General features: G+C 46.6%; 1 protein-coding gene across 3 annotated transcripts in view; it reads right to left on the bottom strand.

The window, feature by feature from the left end:
- Positions 1 to 19048, bottom strand: part of Mtus2 (microtubule associated tumor suppressor candidate 2) — a 358791-nt gene extending 339743 nt beyond the window's left edge. The window contains exon 1 of one of the 3 annotated variants that reach the window (XM_011241018.3): positions 18288 to 19048. The gene's annotated coding sequence lies outside the window, so the exon portion shown is untranslated. The remainder of the gene's footprint in view (positions 1 to 18287) is intronic. The other 2 variants (NM_029920.7, NM_001359503.1) reach the window with 2 other exon arrangements.
- Between the last annotated feature and the right edge of the window lie 7756 nt (positions 19049 to 26804).

The following is a 26804-nucleotide window of genomic DNA, read 5'->3' as shown; positions in this document are numbered from 1 at the left end:
ATTAGAAAGTGATTACCCTTGCCCTCCCTAAATGTAACCTCCCCTCCCCAGCCTCAAACCTGCTTGCTCAGGTTTCAGTGTTAGAGAGCATGGGGCGGAGCTTGCCACCCTATCATCCTGCCACTCCCACTGCCTGCCGTCTAGCTGTTCTGGACCTATCACGTGTTCACCTGCAACTTTACTCCAAGATGATTTGGCGGGAATCGGGTCCCTTCCCCTCCTTCATAACTGAGTGTCGGAAATAGTAAAATGGAACCTCGAACAGAGCCTTGTCTTGGTTCCGTCTCTCTCGCGCGCCGCCTAGCCCCCCTCTTCTCTTCCAGGTTTCCAAGATGCCTTTCCAGACTAGAACCCAGACATGTGAGCCGCTGGTCAGACACAACACCTAAACAAAAGTTTTCTAAAAACCTGGCACATCTAACGTATCCCCGAGAGTCGTTTCATTTTATTTCTTTTAATTATATCTACTTATTATGCATGTGTGGGTACAGGCTTCTATGTGTAAGTCTGAACATGTGGGAGTTAGTTCTCTCGTTCTACCATGTGGGTCCTGAGGAACACACTCAGGCCATTGGGCTTGGTACCAAGCGCTTTGATCCACCAAAGCCGTCTCACTGTCCCCGGGAGGGTTGTTTTAAAGCAGAAACTAAGACTTACACACAGTGATTTTTTTTTTTCCCTGCGCTCCAGATATGCAGCTATTTCGGTCACATTTGATTGGTATTTAATTTTTCAAAATCAGAGTGGAAAAATCAAAAAAAGAAAAGAAAAGAAAGAAAAATCATAACACTCTGCGAGAACACAGGAGAACAGGGTAACTAACAAGTGCCTGGACCTCTTTTATTTCCAGGATTCCCCTGGCCTTGTTCACCTGTTATCCTCTAATGACAGAATTATCTGCTCCATTTTAAAATAGAGTTCTCAGGTTGGACCAGACAGACTAGCCTGACCATGGAAATGATTTTTGACCTCGTCCTGGCAAGCCTGTCAGTTTGACATGGCAAGAGCTGTCCCAGAGGAGGGAACCTCAGTTAAGGAATTTCTGTAAGATCTAGACTGTAGTCAATCCTGTAGGACATGTTCTTAATTAGTCATTGATGAGGAGGGCCCAGCCCATAGTGAGTGGTGCCCCCTCTGGGCTGGTGGTCCTAAGCTTCTATATGAAAGCAGGTTGAGCAAGTTGTGGGGAGCAGGCCGGTTAGCAGCACTCCTCCATGGCCTCTGCATCAGCTCCTGCTTCCAGGTTCCTACCCTGGGTGAGTTCTTGGCCTAACTTCCTCCAATGATGGACTGTGATGTATGTATTAAATATAAGTGAAATAAACCCTTCCTCCCCCAAACTGTGTTTGGGTCTGGTGCTGGATCATAGCAACAGAAACCCTAAGACACACCTAGCAGAGTGGTGTCTGTCCAAGGTCTGTGGAGTTAGTCAAGCACGTAATATCTGGCTGTAGATCCAGCTCCCCTCTCTTGAATCAGGACACATCATCTGCCTGTGGATGTTGTAAGAAACGAATAACAGGAGATGTGCGGGAGCATGAAAGGCAGCCTGTTTTCTGGTGGAGCTAGGATTAAACCCTGGAGAGCCAGCAGGTGTTCCTGCAAGAGATGGAAGGCCCCCGTTTGCCATGCTCCCAGACACTAGGCTCCTGACACGAGGCTCCAGCTCCATAATTCTGTGGCCATCAGTCATGTAGGGCTCCTGGTATTCGGTCGGGACTTCACCCCCACAGTTACCTGGCAACAGCCAGGTATGCTCCTCCTCACAGTTATCTGGCAATAGCCAGGTAGGCCTGGCCCACTATAAAAGGAGCTACTTGCCCCCTCATCTCTCTCTTACTCTCTTACCCACTTGCTCTCTTACTCTCTTGTCTCTCTCACTCTTGCTTCCCGCTTGCTCCCTCTCCCCGCCCCCCCCCCCCGCCCCGTCCACGTGGTCATGGCTGCCCTCTACTTCCCTACTCTCTCCCTCTCTCTGTCTTTCTACAATGAACACCTTAAAACCATGAACTGTCTCTTCTCATCAGGATCTGCCATGCTGGAGCAATGGAGCAGGTCTTCCTCTTAAGAGCCCCGTGGTCTAACCTCACTGTGCTTCCAATCACAGCCTGCCAGGCCGCCAGCCCAAGCCAAGCCACCCGCCAGAGCAAGCCAAAGATTCTTGTCCCTATGGAAACCATCTAGAGCACTCTCCACCTCCTGCCCTTTTCCCTTCAGCCCCAGGCCAGAGCCTGCCTGCTGGGCTCCTACTCTGTTCTCCGCTCTTCTGGGGACTTCAGACTGTGATTCCCCATCCCCGGAGCAGAGTCCTGCTGCTTCTCACAGCCCAAAGCCCACCCAGCGGCAGCGTGTGATGTGCGCAAACTTCCCAGATCTGCCTCCACGACTGGCCCTAGCCTTGTGGTGGACCAGACTGGTGACACCACTATTAACCCACAGAGATGTGTCCTAGGGACAGCACAGGACTGAACAAAGCAGGTGTCCTTACAGTAGAACAGTGATTCCCAACCTTCCTGACACAGCGACCCTTTAATAATTTCTCATGTCATGGGGAAGCCCAACCACAAAATTGTTTGGCTGCTGCTTCATAACTGTAATTTTGATACTGTCTTTGTTTTGGTTTTTTTTTTGGGGGGGGGGTGTTGTTGTTTTTAAGATTTTATATATAATTGCTGTCTTCAGACACACCAGAAGAGGGCATTACAGATAGTTGTGAGCCACGATGTGGTTTCTGGGAACTGAACTCAGGACCTCTGGGAGAGCAGTCAGTGCTCTTAACCGCTGAGCCATCTCTCCAGCCCAATTTTGCTACTACGATGAATCGTACGTAATATAAATATCTGATACTCAGGATATATGATATGTGATTCCAAGGGGGTCGTGACCCACAGGTTGAGAATCACTGCCGTACAACTCCTGACCATGTGACTGACCTAAGGTCCTTCTGAACCATTAAACGTATACTACTCAAAAGACTCTAGAAACCTAAAGGTCCCCATCACGGGATAGACCACTCACTTCCCTTCCTTAAGAAGCTATCCATCCTACCAAAGATTCACATCTTTACACAATCCTCACACTCAATGTCCCCTTTAAAAAAAAAAAACAAAAAAACAAAAAACAGTCTGCACAATTATTTGGACTGCGCAGTGATAAGACACATCAGACCGCCGTCAGATCCAGCATACTACTTCATTTCAACATTCATTACACTGCTGTTTGCAAACATCTCCCCGGTGTCTTCTCCAAGCAAATTATCACCCTCCCTGCTGAAAGGTGAGGAAAAAAATGAAACACAGAATTATTAGTTCAATATCACAGGTGCCAACCATCAGCTCCAAAAATGTCCCCATTCTATACCTCCACGGTACTTTAAAGACAAAGGAAAAAACAAACACAATAACTCCAGGATAAGCTGAGAAGCAATTTCCAGGAGGGGTGAGTACCATCAGCCTCCCTGGCTCAACTTTCAGTCTGTGCCTGCCCTCCCCGCCCCCCTCATTAAAAAATAATATGAATTATCTTTTCTTTAAAATGTTGATAATTTGTGCATTGGGAAGTGGGGGAGATTCTAGACATAAATAACAGAAATTCACTCAAAATCTCATTCGTTTTCCTAATTACATTCCTATGCTTGGGTGTTAACGATCCCAAGTCCCCCACCTTGCAGAGGCATGGGTCACGAGAATAACATAGGGATAGCAAGGGTGTTTGCAGAAATAATGGCTACTGCCCAGGTCTGTTCATGGCTATCCTCAAGGTAAGATGTAGAGATGCACTCAGGAATACATCTTTGAGAAAACTGCCTTAGGGTTCCTCACACTGGAGACCCCTGCAGCTTCCCTGATCGACTCCTTGCCCAGGGATGCGAAGCTCCACATCTGAGGTCCTGTACTTTTATATGTGGTCTGACATTCTTTGTGTCAGTACACGTGTGGATGCATGTGTGTACTGGGTGTCCCCCTCTATTCTTCTTTCCCTTGCTTGAGACAAGGTCTCTTGCTGAAGCTGGAGCTTGCTGGTTCAGCTAGCCTGGCTGGCCAGTGAGGCACCAAGATCTTCCTGCTTCCATCTGCCTCCAATGTGAGATTATAGACACGTGACGTAGGTGCCAGGGATACGAACTCAGGTCCTCATGTTCATTCAGCAAGCACCTAGCTGAGCCATCTCCCCAGCCTCTCTCAATAACTTTCCAATCACTAATCATACACTCCCACCCAGTACTCCAAATCTGGCCCTAGTGTACTGTGCCCCTTCCTCTTTGTCTGTCAATCAATATCTACCAAGCACACATCAACAACACTGAGATAACAGCTTTTACAGATGGTTGTGAGCCACCATGTGCTTGCTGGGATTTGAACTCAGAACCTTCGGAAGAGCAGTCAGTGCTCTTGACCACTGAGCCATCTCTCCACAGCTTTTGATTTCTTCAGAAGATTAACTATGAAAACATGCACGTAAAGGAGGGCTGGTCCTTATGGATACACTGGACTTCCTGAAATCAACCCCCTGGAGCTAAAAATAATGCAGGTTTAATCAGTCTTCGAAAGTTAAAGTGCCACACAGGTGGCCACCTATCTATGCAACAAGCTCACTTGAGGAAAGAGAGAGATGGGTCTGAAAATATACTTTATAACACCATCCTAGTTTGCTTCTTGTTGCTGTGACAAAACAGTCATTGAAACCACCTCAGGGGGGAGAAAGGGTCTCACTCAGCTTACACTTACAGTCTATCATCCAGGGAAGGCAAGACAAGAACCCACAGCAGGAACTGAAGCAGAGACCACAGCTGCCTTCCTTACACAGCCCAGGCCCACCTGCCTAGGGATGGTTCCGCCCACAGTTGACAGGGCCTCCTACATCAATCAGCAATCAAGAAAATGCCCCATAGACAGGCTTACAGGCCAAGCTGATGGAGGCAATTCCTCAAAAGGAGTTACTTCCTTCCTGGGTGTGTCAAGTTGACAGTCAAGCACAGGACTGCAGGGATTAGCCAGAATTTTCATTTAAAATAGTTTCTATTTCCTTCCCTAATTTTACCCCCAGAAAAAAATCAAAATATCTGAAACCTATAGAAGCTTTTAACATGTCTGTCAAATTCCTTTCAAACCACCTAAATTTCCAATAAAAACCATGCCTCAAACTCCTATTTCAATCCTCCATCTCCTAAGAGCAGAACATACTAAAAAACTCCTTTTCCCGCCTACCATGAATTGGGTCCCAACAATGCAGAACTGCCCTGCAGGGCGTTCAGACTGTGCAAGGTGGAAAACTGCCACACTTCGGCGGAAGCATTCCCTACTCACCGGACATCTTGGTTATTTTTAAAATTGTGTCTCTCTTAAAACTTGGATACATTCCTGGTAGGTAATTTGACTGTTTACATTACAATTTTCTAGCATATGGTAATAAAGTATCTTTTTCCAACAATCGGTTTAGTTCAACAATTTTCCAATTAGATGGGAATAAAATGTCATATGGAAGGAATACTTTTGTCTAATTTGCACATAATGCCATATGGGACAAACATCCCTCCCCCAGAAGAGCTTTCCTCAGTGTTTGAAGCTCTCCATGGCCACGGCTGCTCACTACAGCTTCTGATATTCATTTATTGGGCTTTATTTATAGAGCATCGACTTGCCCACTGGTACAGCTTTGCTCTCTTGGCTCTGGGTTTCTTTCCTGGTCAGTTTTTGGTTTTAGGACAAAGATAAAGAAGCCGAGCCTGACCTGAAACTTTTACTATATAGCACAGGCTCGCCTCCAACTGGCAGTAATTCTCCTGTCTCTGCTTCCCAAGTGCTGGTTCTGCAGATACAAGCCACCAGCCAGCTTCTCTCGGTAGCTGTATTTATCAGGCACATAGTTCAGCAAGCCCTCCCACCACCAACATCCAGCCCCATACTGCTGCAGCTTCTTGCCCCGTTTCTGTCAATCGATGTAACTACAACAACGAGATAACCTTTTGTTGTAGTAGAAGATTAATTACCACTAAGAAAGAGATGTCTATTACATCTGTAAGACCATTAACAAAACATGAAGCTTGAACTTGGGTCTCAATGCGCACTTTTAAATAGACAAAATGAAATAAGCTTTCGTTGGAGAATTCATTGTCAGTGGCCTTTTAAATAAATGACATCACTTACAAAAACATAAATTAAAAACAGTGGCAGCCCTTTTTCTGGGAGAGAGCAGGACATGTAAGGCATTCAATGGGGTGACTGCAAAGCGATTAATAAATGAAAGAGAACTGTATGTGAACTCACCCTGACCCCTGACCCCTGACCCCTGACCCCTGACCCCTGACCCCTGACCCCTAACACAAGCTTCCAGGTCACTGGTCACAATCTGGTCTAGCAGGCAATCCAGCTGTGGAAACCTAGAAAGAAAAAGAGACCTGAAAACACCAGAGAGCCAGCAAAACACACACAATAGCATCGTGATGCCACATCCTGTTGGAATGGGGCTCAGGCCATAGAGTTCTTGGCTCTATGCTGTAATTACACAAACTTCCCGTTGGTGTCATCCCGTGAGCTCCTACGGGCTAAGTCTAGGATTTGGGAGCCACTTAATCTTATTTTCTGGTTAATCCCCTGTGGATTACATGTCTGCGTTCATCCTCTGTCTTCATCCCTTGAGTAGTTAATGATCATGAAAACCCCCACAGAAAGGAAATTATTGAAGAAGTTGACATTCTTTTGGGGGAGCATATGCCTCTAATTCATGATGTCTGCTGTGTCTATTGTGTGGCTCTTTGGTGTTGTAAATACTACTACATGTAACCTCTTCCGTATTAATTTTATTTTACTTCAGGAGAAATTAAGAACCAATGAAACTATGGACCTTAAGATGTTGAAAATATTAATTACATCCTTTTAAAAATTATTTCCCCAAAACTCAGGAACAAAAAAAAATTTTTTTTCCTCAATCAAATGACAAAAAGACCCGATGTTAAATAGTAGGAAAGCTAGATTTCCCTCTAAAACCTGCTAGAATAGATGTCACAAAATATTTGCTCTTCTTGGGTTGAGGGACAGGCACATCGTTCAATATTCAACCATTTTCACCTAGGAAACAAATGGAAAATTCAAAATTTTTCCGAAAAAAAGGGACAAGATTGGGAGGATTATAATAAATAATTAAATATTCAATACTATGTATTACGTAACATCGATCAATTTTCTTCTCCGTGTCAACAGTCCCTTGGTGCCCAGAAGATAATAACTGCGTTCTCTCCACATCTGGGGGTCTCTGAGCTGCTTCTCAGTTCTTGCTTTCTGTCCACAGCAACTGCCAGTGCCTTCCCAGCCTCCCCTCTGCAACGCAGGAGGTCTCTCTAAAAGCAAACCTGTGGCCAGGATCACAGGCATGGCGGAGGCAAGACCGGGCAGGAAGAGCCGGGCTGTGGATGGATGTCAGAGCTCGAGAGGGGATGGGAACAGGGAGCGGGTGCCCATGTGGGACCCAGACGGAATGGAAAGAATCCACTCCTGTCTGATAAATATATTAATAACCCATCTATCTTAAGAGCTTACTACAACCCCCCCACCCCCCGCCGCCACACCACCCTTGGCATAATTCATAGTATGCACAGTACTGTTGGGGTGAAAAGCCAGCGGAAGAGCAGCTGTGTGAATCCCTCGGCACCAAAAATTTACGTGTTCAAAAACGTGTTTCTTTCTGAGTGGGAACAGGAAAGGGAGACCCGTTGCAGCAGGAGCCTCCCTTCAGTTTTACTTGGCTTATTTTCACTCTGTGTTCATGAAGGAGCGCCCTCCTGCCAAATAAACATATTGATCTCTTGGGTACCAGTCACCTGTTTTCTGTTCCTATTTTCTAAGTGCAGAGATAAAATATAAGATCAAAACATGACATCAAAATTGCCATTGGAACTCGACAGAGCAATGAAAGAATCTAAGTTGGCAAGGCTAGGGAAAACCAATCGTTTCCCTCAGAACCAATCAGACTTCTCTCTTTTTTTTTTTTTTTTTTTTTGGTTTTTCGAGACAGGGTTTCTCTGTGTAGCCCTGGCTGTCCTGGAACTCACTCTGTAGACCAGGCTGGCCTCTAACTCAGAAATTCGCCTGCCTCTGCCTCCTGAGTCCTGGGATTAAAGGCGTGCGCCACCACTGCCCGGTCCAATCCGACTTCTCAAAGAGCATCAGAGAGTCCTTAGGGGAAATGCAATGGGAAAGTAGCATTCAGAGGCACTCTATCTGCAGGGTCCCTGTCGTGGCTGCACCTTAAAACAGAGACATTGTGCCCTACGCTGACTGCCACAAAGCTGAAAGTGTCTCAGTGATAGCAACTGTCCAGAGGAAACCTTTGCAATCAGAAAAGCATGTGTTGTTATTAATGTTACTAATGGCCACACAGAGCTACTACTGAACACGAAACAGCCCTGACCATTTGGAATTACAGAACACATGGTAAAGAGGAGATGGGAAGCAATGGATTGTTAATAAGGAAACAGGGACTCAGAGGATCACTCAGGTGTTAAACTGCTCACCACACAGAGCAATAGGACCTGAGTTCCATGCCTATCATCTTCATAAAAAGCTAGGTGTGGTTGTGATCCTTACACTGGGAAAATAGGTGGAGCCTGGGGCTCACTGGCCAGCCAGCCTAGCTTAACTGACACACACTGGGTTTCAATAAGAGATCCTATCTCAAGATGCAAAATGGACAGCTTCCGAGGAATAACAAACACACCAGGTTGATCTCTGGCACACATACAAGCTCACCAACGAAAACATGTACGTAAGAGTTTTAATGAAGTTAAGGTGTCCTAACTGCTCTGTGAAGATTACAAGTGTATGAGTGAAAGCCAGACTGGATAAGGGCATTCCATGGAGGACCACAGGCTGGCCAAGAAGCAACTGGTCAACCTCACACAGAGGGACCCTGAGGCATAGGGAATGAACACTGTGACCAGAGTGGGTTCTCTAGACCATCTCTAACAACAGAACATGGACCTGGTGTAACGCCCTGGGCCTCGGATAGAAAGAGGCTAAGGAGACGGACTTTGCACATTGGTAAACAATCAAAACAAGGTATCTACACAAACATAGCACGGACATAATTCCTAAATACCAGCCCTAAGGTTGATCCTGATGCTCCAAGGATGTATATTCTTAATAGTGTTCTCTGAATGCACTAGAGTACGGACACATTGAAGAAGAACTGAGTTCAGTGTCTGGAGTCTGCTGGGGAGACAGTCTCTATAGTCATGGAAGTCATAAATGGGACCACTGCTAGTTCTTTTAACCTTCATAGTAACCCCTGGTATCTCAGCACCCCTGTCTTGCAGAAGACCGAAGGGAAATAAGAAAAGTCAATGGCATGTCTACATGCTGAAGCAAGAACACAAATCCCACTGCAGGGCTTCCCATAGCTTGCTAACAAGGAAGGGCATCCAAGCTCCCTAGCAGGTGGCCTCTGATAGCTCAGCCTCCCGCTCCAGCTCAGCCACACCACTCCCTGGGCAAGACGCTCGCTCACACACCTGCTCCAAGTGAACCAAACTGCTGAGCACAGGCTAGCTAGCGGCAATTCTGCACACAACCCTGCCCTTCCTCCTGCTGTCTCCTGAACTGCTCCGCCCTTCATCTTCCTAAGCATCGCCTTAGCAAAGCCCTTCTTGTCCACCACAGCCTGACCCAGGCAGGACTCACAGCCTCCTCCACTGGACAAGGGAGGACAAGAAAATGACGCCATGCCTGTCTCCTTACGTGTGCCAACGGGTTGTGTGCTTCCTGAGAAAGAATGCGAGTAAACATCTTACGAATAAATAAAGGCTGCGCTAGCGGTGATGTCAGAATCTTGTGAATACCGTGGTACATGTCTAAAAGCCTGAAATCTTCGTGGCTTCTGGGTACCCAAAACGCAGCTAGTCGGTAGTACTAGGATGCATTATTAGTGTAAAATACAGGATTCTGAACTAGACATGGTAGTGCTCAGGCGGCTGAGGCTGGCAGATCTCTGAGTTCTAAGCCAGCCTGGTTGACAGGGAAAGACCCAGGACAGCCAGGGCTACGCAGAGAAACCCTGTCTTGAAAAAAAAAACAAACAATAAAATAAAATATGGGATTTGGGGTTGTGAGATGGCTCCATAGGTAGAAATGAGTCTATCTCTGGAACCCAACTGACTCCACAAGTTGTTTCCTGGTCTCTACACGTATGCCTGGGAAATTTAACATGGGAAAATTCCCATAGTGCAGACATATTAGATTAAATCAACTGCACTGTCACTAACTCTGGCTTTACTTTTCAATACAAATACCAGCAAGCATTACGTATGTGGTTCACAGTATTGTATTGGATAGGATTGCTATACAGGTACAGCCATTCTCAGCTGTGTGTGTCTAATAGGTTTTGGGTTTGTTTGTTTTTTTTTTCTGTTTTTATTTTTTTGAGAATTTCATAATGAGTACTGCATTATATCATTTCCACCTCACTCTGCCCCCTCCAACTCTCCCCCACCTCCCCCACTCCTTCCCAAATCCCTTCTTTAATTATTATTGTTACACACACATACACACACACACTAAAAAATAAATAAATGGAAAAAAGTAATTAATTAACCCTTTTTATTCCGGGAATGTCCAACCTTTTGGTTTTGAGTCACAGCGTCACCTGTAGAGTTTATGCTTTAGAACAACAGCAATCAAGTTACAATAAATAAGTAAGTTTACAATGTTGAGCATATCCCATATTCATAGCCAGATGTGGTTACATGCAGCCGGCTGCAAGCCATGGATTGGACACTCCTGTAAGCATCCAGACTCTGGTATTTTGTTATAGCAACAGAAAACTAGCACACTCAGGATTGGAAATGGGTTTATTTTTGTTTCTGTTTTGGGTTTTTGGTTTGTTTTTTTGTTTTTTTTTTTCAGAATGATTTTAATGTTATATAATGTTGTTGGGGGAAGGGTTGTTTTGAGGTCTTGTAACATCCACTAAGGTAATGGGCTCAAGTATTAGGCTCCAGAATGACACTATAATACTATGTATAATAAAGAGAGGCTTGGGGGAGAAGATCTCTCCTCTTCTGTTCTTAACCCCGTGAACCAGCTCTAACTCACATGTACAGTTAGTTCACTGCAGCATCGTAAGTTCTTCTCAGAATTATAATCCTAAAACCTAGCAGAAAGTTTTCAGTATGAAGTTTGAGTGTCAAAGACAATGTCATTGTATTAAAATGACTTCATAAGAAGCTGGAGAGATGGCTCAGTGGTGAAAGGCACTGCCTGCTCTTCCAGAGGACCTGGGTTCAATTCCTACTCCCACATGGCAGCTCACAGCCATTTGTAACTCCAGTTCCAGGGAGGAATCTGACACCCTCTTCTGGCCTCCGTGGGTACTGCATGCACAGTGCACAGCTATACGTGCAGGCAAAACACCCAAACATATGAGATAAAAATAAATAAATAAATAATCTTTATAACCATTGGGAACTAAAAATGGTTTGGGCATATGTAACAAGTCCCCATCTGTGTGTGGAAAAGATTGTCTTGCTGAGAAGGTATTTTGCATGAGTAATTTGAAACCATTCAGCGCAGAGACAATTAATTAATTCTGGTAGTTTGAGATTACTTCTCCAGTCATTTCACAGAGACCGTGTTCATATTGTGTTTGGGATTAGTACTCTACAGCAGCCATCTGGCAAAGTGTGGGGACTTTGCTTTTCTACCGTTTGCCTCTGTTGTCATTTCCTGTAACCGGTGGCTCTGTGCTCCGTGCTTTCTCCCCTGCCCTTCTAGAAAGCACCGAAAATCACTGTATCAATCTCAACTTGCTTCTGGGCAGATGTACTATAGCAACTAATATGCCTCTTCTGTCTGCAGGAGGCTCAGACTTCCCAGCACCAATATCAACCTGTCACCGGCACTGGGCTGGCCTTAACCACGCCCACTGCTCACGTCCTACACTCGATCTAGGAACTGAATCTGCTGTTTCAGTGGGGCTGTAGGTCCAGGGAGTGCACAGGGCAAACATGGAGAAGTACTCAAGTGTCTTCAAACTGCCCAGTCCAGGACAAGAGCCATTCATTATCCTAAAAGAAAATAACAGTTCCTGCGAAACACGAAGCAAGCACTGTATCAGCAGCAGATTGAACTAGCTCCTCTCCTTCCATCTCGTACACACTGTGGTAACAACACAGAAAATAAAAACAAGAGATCCAGACATTAGTCACTTGCCTTATTCGTTTAATCATTTGTTTTCTATTTACTTAGCAGAAGGTAGGACTGTTGACTGAGCAAACTACCCCAAGAAGGCTAGAGTAGCTAATAGTATATCAAGTGCCTAGGAATGTGACCCCACCCCACCACTGAGTCAGAGTCTCTTTATGTAGCCCTGGCTGCCCTGAAACTCGCTATATGGACCAGGCTGGTCTCAAACGCACAGAAATCCACCTGCCTCTACCTCCGGAGAGCTGGGGTTAAAGGCAGCCCAGCTGTGATCTTAAATCTTAAATCTATTTTGCAATCCGTTTGGATTTTACACGATGCATACAGATCGATTTGTTGTAATGACCCATTCACGGCACCTGAAAGTACCAAAAAGCCAGGAATGACCTTAAACGCCACATCTCCCAAGTTTACAAAGCAACACAAGATGCAGCAACAGTCTGAGCAGCTGCCCAAAACTGTCACCTGCACGTGCTCATCAAAGTTGCTCTGAGATTCCTTCTGCCACTGCTGACCAAGAACCTCCACGCAGGAGGCATGTCCCTGGGCTCCCGGAGGTAGAGTGTGGTTACAAGTCACAGTCTTTTAAAAATAAGCATTTAGCCTAGACTCTGCCCTACACTCCAAGCTCAGCCTCTGTGCCCAGAAATCGTAGGTAAAACAGCAGCCAGTTCCTAGCTCCCATTCTCCCAGAGGCCTCGCTACCTTCTGGGCTAAAGGATCTATGCAAGTCTGGGTTCAGATGCACACACACCTACAACCACATGTCCGAGCCATCGGATGCAAGGTCTGGGTGTCCAGGGTCCTCGTTGCCACACTAAACACCTCTCTTCCTCACACGGTACAGCCAGGTTGCCTTCGGGTGGGCTTTTCTCTGGCTCGTTTTCTTTAGCTATTGTGAGATACTCCTCAAGGATGAATTTTGTGGTTCTCCACCACAGCTCCAGTACCTTCCTAAGGTGAGGGGCAAAAGTCCCGGTTGCCATGGAAACAGACCAGGAGAATTCCCAGTGAGGACATATAGCCTCTCTTCCTACTCAGTGGTCCAGACCAGGTTTCTGATGCCCTAAGAAACTTTGGTTACCCCTATCTCTCTGACATCAACTGATAAGCCCTGAAGGGACATGCCAGCACTCATTCACCCACAGAGAGCAAGCTGCTACTTGTTCATTATATCAGCATGAGAATTTCCAGTGTGGTCCCTAGCCCTGGCTCCCATGTGCCAACTGTCCTCTGCCCTGAGAGGCCCCAGTGGGCTCCTCCCTTGCCAGGAACCCTTGAGTGTCAACACTATATCTTTTCAGTGAGCTTTTCCTGACCATGCGACTAGAAATAGTGATTCTTTCCTCCAAACTACTTCTCCCCCATCTGACTTATTTTCCTCTGCTGGACCTAATCCATTTGACATTTTTACTTAACCTCATCCAATTCCTTAAGGGCACTGTGTTTTCCCATTTTCTTCACTACGTATACCCCAGTGCCTAGAACATCGTATGAGGGTGACACATTTTTAATCCAGACACGAAGTTGCAATAAGCACAGATTTTATTCAGGATGAGAGGAAAGAACTTACAGAACTTGAACTTGACAAGGTGGTGGTGCACACCCTTCATCCCAGCACTCAGCAGGCAGAGAGGCAGGTAGATCTCTGAGTTTGAGACCGGCCTGGTCTACATAGAGCATTCCAGGATGGCCAAAGCTACATAGTGAAACCGTCTCTCAAAGGGGAGAAGAAGGAAGAGGAGGAAGAAAGAAGGAAGGAGGGGGAAGAGGAGGAGGAGGACGACGACGATGACTACTACCACTTGAACTTAACTCTTGTCCATGAGTGTGAGATCAGAATCATGGGAGTAGAAATATACAAAAATAAGGCAATATTCAATGTCTGTGATTAGGGGGAGTCTGTCTGCAGGCTAGCATTGCTGTGGTTAGGTCTTATCCTTCTGCAGAGACTGGAGGCAGAGCCTCTTCCTTCCTAGTGAGCACATTTCAAAAGGTCTCTGAGAAAAAGCACTCCTGGGTGATAGATAGACATGTTTGCATCCCAGAGTGATTGGAGAGACGATTTACAATGTTAAGGTTTTTGTTTCACTTTTTAAATAAATGATGTAACAAAAGGAAATCCAGCTACCCACTACAAGCCGTGTTCTCATAGGTAGGGGATGGAAGAACAAAATCATTCAAGCTGAAAGTGCAGATCTTCTAGGCCAATATCAAGCCCCAGTTGGGGAAAGGGCTCATAGGGAACCCATGTGTCTGGTGAAGGACGGCCTCTTTATAAATGGATGGGTGATGCTGACAGAGGATGGGTGGATAATGAATTGTGGATGCTAGAGGACAGCTGATGGATAGATAGTAAATATCGGGTGACTGATGGCAGATGATGATAGATGAGTATCACGTGCTGTGGTGGGAAGAGTCAAAAAGGGAAGGTCTGAAGACATTCAAGTTCCAATAGAAAGTAGAAATCGGGTCAGAAAAAAAGGAGACCCTCCTCAGCAAAGAGTTGTTACAAAGAGTAGCAACTCCCTTCTCAAGCACCGTTTAAAGGCTCTTACCTACCAGAGAAGACTGCTAATCAGACAGCCTCCTGCCTCATCTGCTCCTTCCCAACAGACTTTGTTTCTTGTGGGTTATTTCCCAAGGCTGGATTTGTTTGTTCACTATTTGAAATTCCTACTTGAGAGAGATGCTAAAGAGTTTATACAGGAAGGTCTCCAACAGAGCCGGTGCTCTCTGTTCCCATTAACATTTTTTAATGAATATCTCATAGCTGTTTTGTTTTGTTTTCTTCCTTCTCTCTTGGCACCCTGCCTCTGAGATGCAGGTGAGCTGCAGCTTACTTTCCACATGTATCCTTTCCTGGTGCTGTTTTTTTGGGGGAGGTTGGGGTGTGTGTGTGGGGGTGTTTGTTTGTTTGTTTTGTTTTTCTTTTCTCCAGATTACACAAAGATCCAAAAAGAAGTCCTGAGAGATGACAAAACATGGAACTGGTCTTCAGGAAGCTATAGCTCCATGAGGTTTGGTGGGTGGGGGTAGGAGAACTGGGAGGATAGCTCAACAGTTAATATCATGGCTGCTGTTCTGGAGCTGGGTTCGATTCCCAACACTCACAAGGTAGCACACAGCCACTTGTATCTCCAGTTTCAGGGGATCTGATGCCCTCTTCTGGCCACCATGGGTACTGTATGCATATGGTACACAGACATGCAGGCAAACACACACATAAAATATTTTAAAAAAAGGAAGAAAGAAAGAAAGAAAGAAAGAAAGAAAGAAAGAAAGAAAGAAAGAAAGAAAGAAAGAAAGGAAGGAAGAGAAAGAGAGAGAGAGAGAGAGAGAGAGAAAGAGAAAGAAAGAGAGAGAGAGAGAGAGAGAGAGAGAGAGAGAGAGAGAAAGAGAAAGAGAAAGAGAAAGAGAAAGAGAAAGAGAAAGAGAAAGAGAAAGAGAAAGAGGAAGAAAAGAAAAGGGGGCTGGTGAGATGGGTCACAGCGGGTAAGAACACTGCCTGCTCTTCCAGAGGTCCTGAGTTCAAATCCCAACAACCACATGGTGGCTCACAACCACCCATAATGAGATCTGAAGACAGCTACAGTGTACTTACATATAATAAATAAATAAAATCTTTAAAAAAAAAAAAGGCTGAGCTGGAGAGATGACTCAGCAGTTAAGAGCACCGACTACTTTTCCAGAGGACCTGAGCTCAATTCCCAGCAACCACATGGTGACTCACAACCATCCCTAATGGGATTGGATGCCCTCTTCTGGTGTATCTGAAGACAGCTACAGTGTTCTCATATACATTAATAATAGTAATAATAATAACAATAATTTAAAAAGGCTATTTTATAAGGTAACATTTAAACATAACAGAAAATGGAACAGATTCAAGGTTCATAGAAACTTGGACTTATAAAATTAGGGTTGAGAGAGTGGCACGGGAATCCTCCCTATTTAAAAAAGAAACCAAAACTACAAAACCACACAATAAACAGCCAGTGCTCCTCCCAGGGCCTCCCAAAGTAAGTCCAGGTGAGGGACCAGAAGGCCAAGATTCCCAGCCTCTTTGTATAGCCAGCATGGAAAGGGCTGCAGTAGTTTCAGCCAGCATTCAGGTCTCTAGAAAATTGTTAAACCTAACAGTTTTCTATTCCAGCCATCCTCCTGACACAGTTCTTATCTCCCGTTCACAAACGACCATCCCTGCTGCTCCCTCTAATTTGGCAGCAGCTATTCATTATAAAGCCGTGTGTGTGTGTGTGTGTGTGTGTGTGTGTGTGTGTGTGTGTGTCTGTGTGTCTGTGTGTGTGTGTCTGTGTGTGTGTCTGTGTGTGTGTGTCTGTGTGTGTGTGTGTGTTTGTGTGTGTGTGTGTGTGTCTGTGTGTGTGTGTGTGTGTGTGTGTGTGTCTGTGTGTCTGTGTGTCTGTGTGTGTGTGTCTGTGTGTGTGTCTGTGTGTGTGTGTCTGTGTGTGTGTGTGTTTGTGTGTGTGTGTGTGTGTCTGTGTGTGTGTGTCTGTGTGTGTGTGTGTCTGTGTGTGTGTGTGTGTTTGTGTGTGTCTGTGTGTGTGTGTGTGTGTCTGTGTGTGTGTGTGTGTGTGTCTGTGTGTGTGTGTCTGTGTGTGTGTGTGTGTTTGTGTGTGTCTGTGTGTGTGTGTGTCTGTGTGTGTGTGTGTCTGTGTGTGTGTGTGTCTGTGTGTGTGTGTGTCTGTGTGTGTGTGTGTGTGTGTGTTGTGTGCATCCCACATGAGCCTAGGTTTTTATACATTCTCCCTCACGATTTCAGCTCTGACAGCCTAGTTCCATGTCAATTATGTAATAGCCAAAGCAGGGAGTTTAACCGAGTACCAAAAGCACCGTCGTGGCTCTTACATAAGCTCCCATAAAGCCTCTGTAAGCCCGCCCCAAGCTGTGGAAATGTGGACTTATAAAAGATGCCAGCTTTCCCTCTGTCCTTAAAATTACCAAAAAGGCTTTTGTGCACCTGATTGACTGATTGCACTCCTATATAGTATATGAAAACATCCATTCAGTGAGAAAAATAATCCTTGGTGAAACAATTTTTTAAAAAAAAAATCATGCAAACAAAAAGAAGGCACTCCCTCTCCCCAAAACTACTGAACTTTCAGGGTTTCCTCTGCACAATGCACTATACCCCAACTAAGACTCCCATGGGTACCCTCTGTGGTACTAAGGACCCCCGGTACACACAGCTTTTCTTTGCAAGGAAAACAAGCAGGAAAATCACTTAGATGAAAAAGACCCGGGCTAAAATCTTTAGCTTCTCTCCAGTCAAACACAAGTTTCTCTCCCTATATGTCACACGCCTGGCTGGGGTACCTCGAACCCACCGAGCCCCACCTTATGCTGCTGGAGACTAAACGAAGCACGAAACGATGCCCACCAACAGTCACAACCCTGACTCCACATGAGCCACACACATAACAAATGCCATCACCAGAAACCAGTAAGAACAAGATGCGTATCTGATGTTTTCCACTCTCATCTTTGTACCTGAAAAATTACGGTACGTGTGAGCAGAGATCTTTAATAACTGTCAACACACGATTAGCTATGTCCACGTGACAGCAAAATACAACTACCTAACAACTTAAAAGCCAAAACGGCTATGTGACAGGGATCTATTTCTTTAAGTCACTTCCCACCTATTTATTGTCAGAGACGTCCCACTGGTTTTCATAACAGACTTAAAAAAAAAAAAAAAGCCTGTTTTGTGTCTTAACGCTTGAGAGTCTACGGTATGAATTTTTCTTTTGAAAGGACCTCCTGTCGCCTTTAAATGATACCAAAACCATCTCATGCTTATCCTGAAGGAAAGTTTTGAGCTAAGACAGAAATTATGGCTCTGACTTCCTGCGCTCTTACGTTCTCTGGTAACCGCTCCTAACTTTACCAACCAGCAAATATTCCTGTGAAGCACTTACATAACAAAAGAGTGCAGGCGCCTCTGGCACGCCGCCAAGCGTACTTCTCTGGGTGTTTGTATTTAAAATAGAACGGTAGTAACATCACTTGCAAGCCTTTCCCTGCACAGACTCAGAATGAAGGGGGTTGAAAAATGGATGGAGCAAGCCTTACCATTCTAGGGCTCCAAGGAAATAACACATCGGTGCTAAATTAAGACGAAGACACGGACCGAATTATCCCGAGCTGGGGGTGGAGAGGGGTGGGAGCTCGCTTAGGCTAACCCGCTGTCGCCTCTGAAACACCGTGCTCAACCTGACATCCCCGGAAGGTGCGAGTGGGTTGCAGCCTCTCTCCGGCGGAGCAGAAGATGTGGGCAGCGGGGAGCGGGCTCTCTGATGCCAGAGAAGCCAGCAAAAGGCACCGCCTCCGCCCCGCTCTGCACCTGTCTCCAGCCGGATCGGGACGCGCGGACAGCAGTCGCTCACCTGGGTCTGGAGGAGCCAAGAAGGATGTGCAGAGAGACCAGAGCAGCCTCCGGGAGCATCCCGGGCCGGGCTACCTCCGCACGCAGCTCCTTCGCAGCTGGAGTTTGCAACGCGCCCACGCGTCCAGACTCCTGACCCACCCGGGTCTTCTGCAACTTGACAGAGCGCGGGCTGAGGTGGCGCAGGTGGCGAGCTTAGGGCACCGGGGTACCTGGGGCCGTGGCCGCAGCCAGCCCTCCGCCCGCGCACTTCACCACTGGGCACCGCCCAAGCCGCCGGGCTCTGATCACAGGGATGGCCCGGGCTGAGGACGCCTCGCCGGACAAAGACGCCGCTCCCGCCCACCCTCCAGTGAGGTGCCGTCCGCGGTGACAGAAGCCGGGCTGCAGCGGCCCGAGGCGCGCACCCCCTCCCGGCCGCCCGGAGATGCTCGCGAGCCCCGGCGCCTCCTCTCGTCCGGAGCCCCGTGGGGGGAGCCGAGCGCCCTCTGCTGGCCCGACACGACCCGGCAGCTCACGGGACCACAGTGGTCCGGAGCATCCAGCCTCAGACCCCAGAGAAAGGAGAAGCAGCCTGAGGTCGCTGACCTAGACTCCTGACTCCCACGAGTGGGATGTGCTGTGGTCCAATCGGAAGAGAGAGCCTCTTTTAATTGCGTGCAGCAGGAAGAATTGGGGTCCAGCGGGTGAACTCGCAAGGGATGTAGCGGGGCTGATGGACAGGAGACTAAAGAAGTCTCTGTAAGGGTTTTGTGTGTGATTGTGTGCGGGTTTGGCGGGGGTGGGGGTGGGGGAGTTGGGGTGTTTGAGGCAGGATCTCACTTGAGACTCACAGATATCCTCTTGCCTCTGCCTCCAAATCTAGGGGTAATGCATAGCCGGCTACCCACTTGAAAGACTCTTGTCTCAACGCAAGCTTGTCTGCTTCGTAGTTCACAACGTTCCTCAGAAGTAAACATGAACGCAGGACTTCTCAGTAGCCCTTCCAGGTCGCCTGAAAGCAGCGCACCTGGGAAGCCTGAAGACAGCCGGGGGGCTTCTCCAGCCTCTGGCTCACAAGATTTGGGACAGACTGACAGAGAAGACAATGAGATGCTGGCTTACTGATGTGCTTGCTCGCTTTCTCTTGGGGGTCGGGAGTGTGGGGAAAATGGGCTCCCTCCCCCACCCCAGCATTGCTGTGCCGAGCAACATTTTATACCAGCTGAATTTTTGTACTAACTGGTCTATATTGTGAAGGGAAATCATGAAAGAGCACTTTTCACACGGCTGTCTTTTTACATTATTCTATGTGGCCTCCCATTTCTTCTGGAGGAATCTAGGGCACGTTTTATCGCTTTTCCTGTCACCTTCGGGTGTTAACAAGCGGTCTGACTGGCTGTTATTACAAAGTCCAGTCCAATCTAAATCAAACTTTAAGCTCATTTCATTTAAGCCTTCGCCCCTCCCTTCCCCTAACTCACAAACCCCAGCCTGACTTAAACCTAGAAAGATAGTAAAGCCTCCTTTGTGCCATTCACTTTCCTATTTGGGTGCTCTGTGAAGCCCATGCCTCCCAGGTGCAAGGAATGAGGTCCTGGCGCTACAGCTCCTTCCTCGGGCCACTCCCACTCCTCCAGGGACTCATCCCACCCCCACCCCCATCCCACAGGCAGACCTGACCATCTTCCACCACATCGGCTGACAGTGTTCATTAAACTCTCTACAGAAGCTCTGGTTAGCTTCTTCCTTGAGCCTCACACTCCAGATGACAGGCACCAGCTTCTTCAACACATTTCTTCTCAGGCACACAGTGAGTGAGCCCTTCCTCCTCGCCCCGCTGGTACCCTGCCAATCTCACTGCTGAGCCAACAGAATGCCTTCCTAGCAAGGACCACCGAAAAGACCAATACCTCTAGGCCATTGTGTACCTGCCTGTCTCCACGGCAGCACAAGGCAAGGCACTGAGATCATGGGAGTAGAAACAGCTAAGGCATACAACTGTGACTCCTTGGGCTCTGCCAGGAAAACAAAGAGGATGCCAGCATCTTGCTGGCTTTCTCTACCTTACTTCTTTGATTGTGTCAGGGTCCCTGGCCCCATAGCACCGTGCTACTCATACACTCAAGGGAAGTCCTCCCTCTCAGAGAACCCTCTCTGGAGATGTCCTCACAGACACTTCCAAAGTCACCAGTCTCCTAGGTGATTCTAAATTGTCAAGTTGACAATGAAGATTAATGGTTACAAATGGTAAGTCAGAAAGATCAGGGCACATAAAATCCAGATACAGGCCTGGAAAGATGGCTCAGAGGTTATAGAGCACTGACTATTCCTCCAGAGGTCCTGAGTTCAATTCCCAGCAACCACATGATGGTTCACAACCACTTGTAATGGGATCTGAGGCCCTCTTCTGGTATGTCTGAAGACAGCGACAATGTACTCACATTAAATAAATAAATAATCCAAATATAACAGTCATAGCCCTTCTATGATGTTTCATTTTGATTGGACAGGCAGAAATAGAAAGTCAAGTTGGTTTTGTTGTCTGATTGATTGATTGATTGATTGGTGATTGATTGGTTTACCGGAAGTCTGCTCCTGCCTGGCTATCTTCTCAGAATTCCCAAGCTACAAGTCACCTAGTGTGCCCAGTATGTAGACCAAAAGTAATCACCATCTTAATACTTGTATGTTTTAATTTAATTTACATTTTAATCTGTTTTAGTGCTGTAATGGGGAATTGTAAAACAGAATCAAATGTTCTTTGGTAGGGGAGAAGAGACTAGAATAAGCAGATGTCTCAAAGCAGGTCACTCACAACTCTCCAAGCAGAGCTTCCTGGGACTTGGTATGGTGGTTTATTTTGGAAGGTGATCCTCGGAAGCAGGTGACATGAAATTCAAACAATAAGACAATGTAATGTGGTGGTTTCAGTAAGAATGGATCCCTGTGGGAGGTCTGGGTGGGAATGGCCCCCCATAGACTCCTGTTTGAATGCTTGACCCATAGTGACTGGCATTTATTCCTAGGTGTGGCCCTGTTGGAAGAAGTGTGTCACTGTGGAGATTTTGAGGTCTCTTATGCCCAAGCTATGCCCAGTGTAGAACACAGTCTCCTGCTGCCTGTGGATCAAGAAATAGAACTCTCAGCTCCTTCTCTAGCACCATGTCTGCGTACATGCCACCATGTTTCCCACCATGATGATAAAGGATTAAATCTCTGAAACTGTACACCAGCCCCAATGAAATGATTTCCTTTATAAGAGTTGCCATGGTCATGGTGTCTCTTCGCAACAATGAAACCCCAAGACACCCCCATCGGTTCATATTTAAATGCTTGGCTCCCTGTTGGTAGAGTGTTTGAAAGGGTTAGGAGGTATGGCCCTGTCAAAGGGGATGTGTTACTGAGGTGGGCTTTGATGTGCTATCTGTTGCCTATGGATCAGGATGTAGAACTCTCAGCTGCTTCACCAGCACCGTGTCTGCCTACATGCTGCCACGCAGCCCACCATGATGATAATGGACTAATCCTTTGACATTGTAATCAAGCTTGCCTTGGTCGTGTCTCCTCACAGCAAATGAACAGTGACTAAGACAGACGGGAAAAGAAAATATGCACTATCCAGACCCCCGCTGAAGGCACAGGCTTACCCTCAGATGATGTCATGAGGATACCTAAGAATCTCATAGAGGCCTCTCAAGATGATTATTTCAAAGTTACCAGGCTGAGCATTGACTTTGCTTCAGGGTCCTATTCTCTATTGATAGGGAATGTCTTTGGGCCTTGAAGTCCCCATATCTTCCAGGGCTTTAGAAAAACAGGCAGCATCGTGGTGCATCTGAAAGACCCACAACATGAGGACTCCCCCACGTTCTAACTCAGTAGAGGCGACACCCCAAAATCACCAACGAGAAACGGTCTTGCTGCAAATTGCAAGAGGATTTTTATTCAAGAGCGCTCTCGGGCCCAGGGTCATACACCACGCAGGGGTAGAGGACCGTGGCGTGCTGAGTAGCTGAGTAAGGGGGTATTTAAAGGAAAAAACCACAACTCAAGGAGGTGGAAAGGGCGTTGTTGGAAAATAACAAAAATACCAGTTAAGAGTCACAAGGAAGTGCAAAGTTACAAGAGTCACAAGGAATACCTGGTAAGTGTTAACTCTCAAGACAGCTTCTAAGAGCCCCTAACAATAGCACATTTGCATTGCAGGTTCCGGTAATGGTCAGGGTGACTTTCTTTGAATGAACACTCTTTGAACCCAGGAAGCGGGTGGGTGGAGGAATGTCACTATCTTTTATGATTAGCATACCTTGGAGCACTGAGTTTACTACTCTTTCACATCGTGGTACTCGGGAACAGTCAACTTGAGCCTAGCTCACTAGGCACACCCATAAGAGCTTGAAAGAAGGGAAAGAGACCAAGAAAATGTGTTAGAGAAATACCACAGGAATGTGGGCAGCCCAGCAGCTAAGGCTAAATGAATAAAGAAAATGTACTGTGTTCACACAACATAATGTTATTCAGCTTTCAAGAAAGAATAATTCAGATAAATGTGGCAACGTGGGTGGATCCTGAGGGCCTCACACCAGTCATCAGAGATGGAAGATGGAAGCCAGGCATTGTGGCACACACCTTTAATCTCAACTCTTGGGAGGCAGAGGCAGGCAGATCTCTGAGTTTGAGGCTAGCCTGATCTACACAATGAGTTTCAGGACATCCAAGGCTACACAGAGAAATGCTATCTTGGGAAGAGAAAAAAGGAAGATGGGGTGCCTAGACTAGCCAATTATCTAGAGGCAGACATAGGATCATGGTTCCAGGGGTAGGGTAGGCTGTGAAGAACTGAGAGTCAATGTTTCATGTGAGTACATGAGCTAACACCTCAGATGAAGAGGATTCCATGGATAAACAAAGGGATGGGTGCTCTATTTACACCCATGCACATGTTCTTAACCCTGCTGAAACAAACCATGCATATAAATAACATATAAATATACGACATATATATAACAGTGGTCATAAGGTGCATTTTATGTTGTATATGAATTCTAAGTGATATAATAACCCTTCATATGGTGTTGTATGTATGTGGTATATGTGTAGCTTGTATGTATGTTCATTTCTGTGCACATGAATGGGGGCTCACACATGCCACACAGTGCATGTGCACTGTGGTCTTGGGTGAGGGGTGATCAAAACTTACAGTTGGAGGTAACAGGGATGCAAATACGAGATTGAAGAAACACCAGTCAGAGGGAGAGAGAGAGAGAGGGAGGGAGGGAGAGAGAGAGAGGGAGGGAGGGAGAGAGAGAGAGGGAGAGGGAGAGGGAGAGGGAGAGAGGGAGAGGGAGAGGGAGAGGGAGAGGGAGAGGGAGAGGGAGAGAGAGAGAGAGAGAGAGAGAGAGAGAGGGAGAGGGAGAGGGAGAGGGAGAGGGAGAGGGAGAGAACCACCGCTGAAAACAATTTCCATCAAGAGGATTTGAGAGGTCACAGAGGTGGGGGGGGGGGCTAGGCTGGACTTTTTGTAGCCTCTCAGGACCCTCCCCTTTCCATCTTCCTCCCTCCCCCCACTTTCTCATTGGTCCTGCCCAGTCCTTGGGCTGTTAGAAAGCTGTAGAGGTTGCAACATTCTTTGGGAGAATGAGGTATAACCCTAGGAGCAAGAAGCAGCCTTCCTTAAATAGGACAGTCCCTGCTTTCCATATTGGCCCAGTTCCCCAGCCCTTCCTGCACGGAGGTCAGAGAACAGCCTTGAGTGTGGCTGTTTGCCTCCTGCCTTGTGTAAGACTCCCTCATTGTCCACTGCAGTGCAGCCCAGGTGAACTGGCTCACTGTTTTCTCCTGACTCCGCCTCCCATCCCCCCAGAGAGGGAACAGGGATAACAGATTCCTGCATATTGCTCTGAGAAACAAAGGCCTTCCCTTCATAGTAAGAGTCCTAGGGATTCAGATTAGGAAAGACAAAACCATTTACTTTACAATTTTGCCAAATCTGGCATCATCCCAGAAAGGTAGGTTTGCTGACTGAGCAAGGGAAGTGTTTTTGGTTGGTTGGTTGGTTGGTTGGTTGGTTGGTTGGTTGGTTGGTTGGTAACAACCTCTGTAGGCCAGACTGGCCTCAAACTCAGAGATCCACCTGCCTCTGGCCTCCCAAGAGTTGTGTGCGCCACCACTGCTTGGCTCAAGAAGAAGTTTTAAAACAGAATGTAAGCCCCTTTGTTCTTTCCTCCTTGGCTGAGTATTCAGAAAGGTGCAGTCTTGTGCATCATAGATCATGCTAGCCCATAGATCACGCTAGCTCATAGATCATGCTAGTTCATAGCTTTCCATATGCCTTTTACGTTTATCTTTTTTCTCAACAAAAGCTGCTTGTGGATTCATCTCCGCAATTTATAACCTGCTCATTTAACCTGCTTAGCAGGCACAGGGCCCTAACGTATCTGCCCTTCATGAAGCAAACTTAGCTCTTAGTAATCTCTACTCTAAAGTTTTTGGTGGGGGACTGGGCTGTAGCCACAGCAACAGTGTTTGGGTGGTGATGAGCAGTTTAGCAAGCTGTTGGCAGGGGTCCAGGGTCAACTGTTCATCTGCTCTATCACCTAAACTGCAGGCACCTTTGGAGAGATGGCTCAGCGGTTAAGAGCACTGACTACTCTTCCAGAGGTCCTGAGTTCAAATCCCAGCAACCACATGGTGGCTCACAACCATCCGTAATGGGGTATGGTGCCCTCTTCTGGTGTTTGAAGAGAACAATTGTGGTGTATTCATACGCATAAAATAAATAAATCTTTAAAAAAAGAAAAAGGAACCGTCAGGGTGGCGCATGCCTTTAATCCCAGCACTTGGGAAGGCAGTGGCAGGTGGATCCATATGAGTTTGAGGCCAGCCTGGTCTACAGAGTTCTAGGACAGCCAGGGCTACACGAAGAAACCCTATCTCAAAAACTAAACGTAAGTAAATAGACAGACAAATAAATAACAAGAAAAGGGACATTAAGTTCTATTTCTTACCTTCCCTCGGGCCCTTACATGGGTTCCAGACTCCCAGCAAGCACTTTAACCACTGAACTATCTGCCTAGCCCTGGCTTTAAATATGTGTGAGTGTCCGTGGGTGCGTGCGTGCGTGTGTGTGTGTGTGTGTGTGTGTGTGTGTGTGTGTGTGTGTGTGAGAGAGAGAGAGAGAGAGAGAGAGAATCTAAAAGACAAAGTGTCCATTTTCAGAAGAACATCCTTTGCATCAAGAATTCCAGATCATGTGTCCCGCGGTCTTTCTAGGCTTCTCATCCTGACCCAGGCAGGTCTGCAGTGGAGACATTCTTGTTTGACGACAGAGCAGCACATGCCTGAACCATCCCCCAAATTCCTGGGACAGTGTTTCCAACAAGGACTCTGGTCTCAGTCCCTCTGCCACCAGCAACCGGCTACCTGCAAGTAGGCAACCTCTCCTCCTAAGGAACGAAAGCAGAGCCCGGCACACCGCTGCCTCGGGACACACTTCCGAGCTCCGACAGCGTTGCTTGGTGCTTCTCCTCCCAGGGTTCATTGCACGAGATTGTTAAACACTTTCTGTCCATACCTCCTCCCTCCACAGATGGATACTGGATACAGCTCTTTAGCCCCGCCTGGGATTTATCCTTGGTGAAAGGATAAGATGCCTTGCCCGCAAGACCCAGCACAGAGCACTTTGACCAGGTTCTGCCTCCGCGATACACGTTTCCCCTGCAGGTCAGCTTCTCTTTATATCTGAGACGGCTCTGCCTTTGTTTCTGGTGAAAAACCATGCAAAACCTCATAAAACCCTCATCCTAGACATAAGGCAAATCCCCCTAGGCAATTATGCTTGCCACAGCTGAATCACCCGGAAAATAAAAATGGCTACAAGCCTCTGTTGTGTGTGTGGTTTTTTTTTAATGCCATTTGAATTTCAAACACATGAGTCCCTTGCGATTAGGACATTAATTTAAGGCTGTAAGTAAAATACTACCCATCTAGAGGGTGTTTTTTTATATCCTGTTTTATACGCTTATAGTAAAATAAAATTCACTTATTATGGCAAAACCTGTCAGAAACTGTATGTATACATTATAATAATATGTAGCACACAGAGGTCTTCGGAGGAAGCCTGATATATTCAACCTAGTTCTCCTAATGCCTCAGATTCCCTGCTTTTTATTTTATGTTATAGTTTCTAAACACACAAAACAACAACACACATACATATATAA

The sequence above is a fragment of the Mus musculus genome, chromosome 5 (assembly GCF_000001635.26).
Source record: "Mus musculus strain C57BL/6J chromosome 5, GRCm38.p6 C57BL/6J".
In the NCBI taxonomy this organism is placed as follows: domain Eukaryota; kingdom Metazoa; phylum Chordata; class Mammalia; order Rodentia; family Muridae; genus Mus; species Mus musculus.
This window is presented reverse-complemented; position numbering and strand designations above follow the sequence as displayed.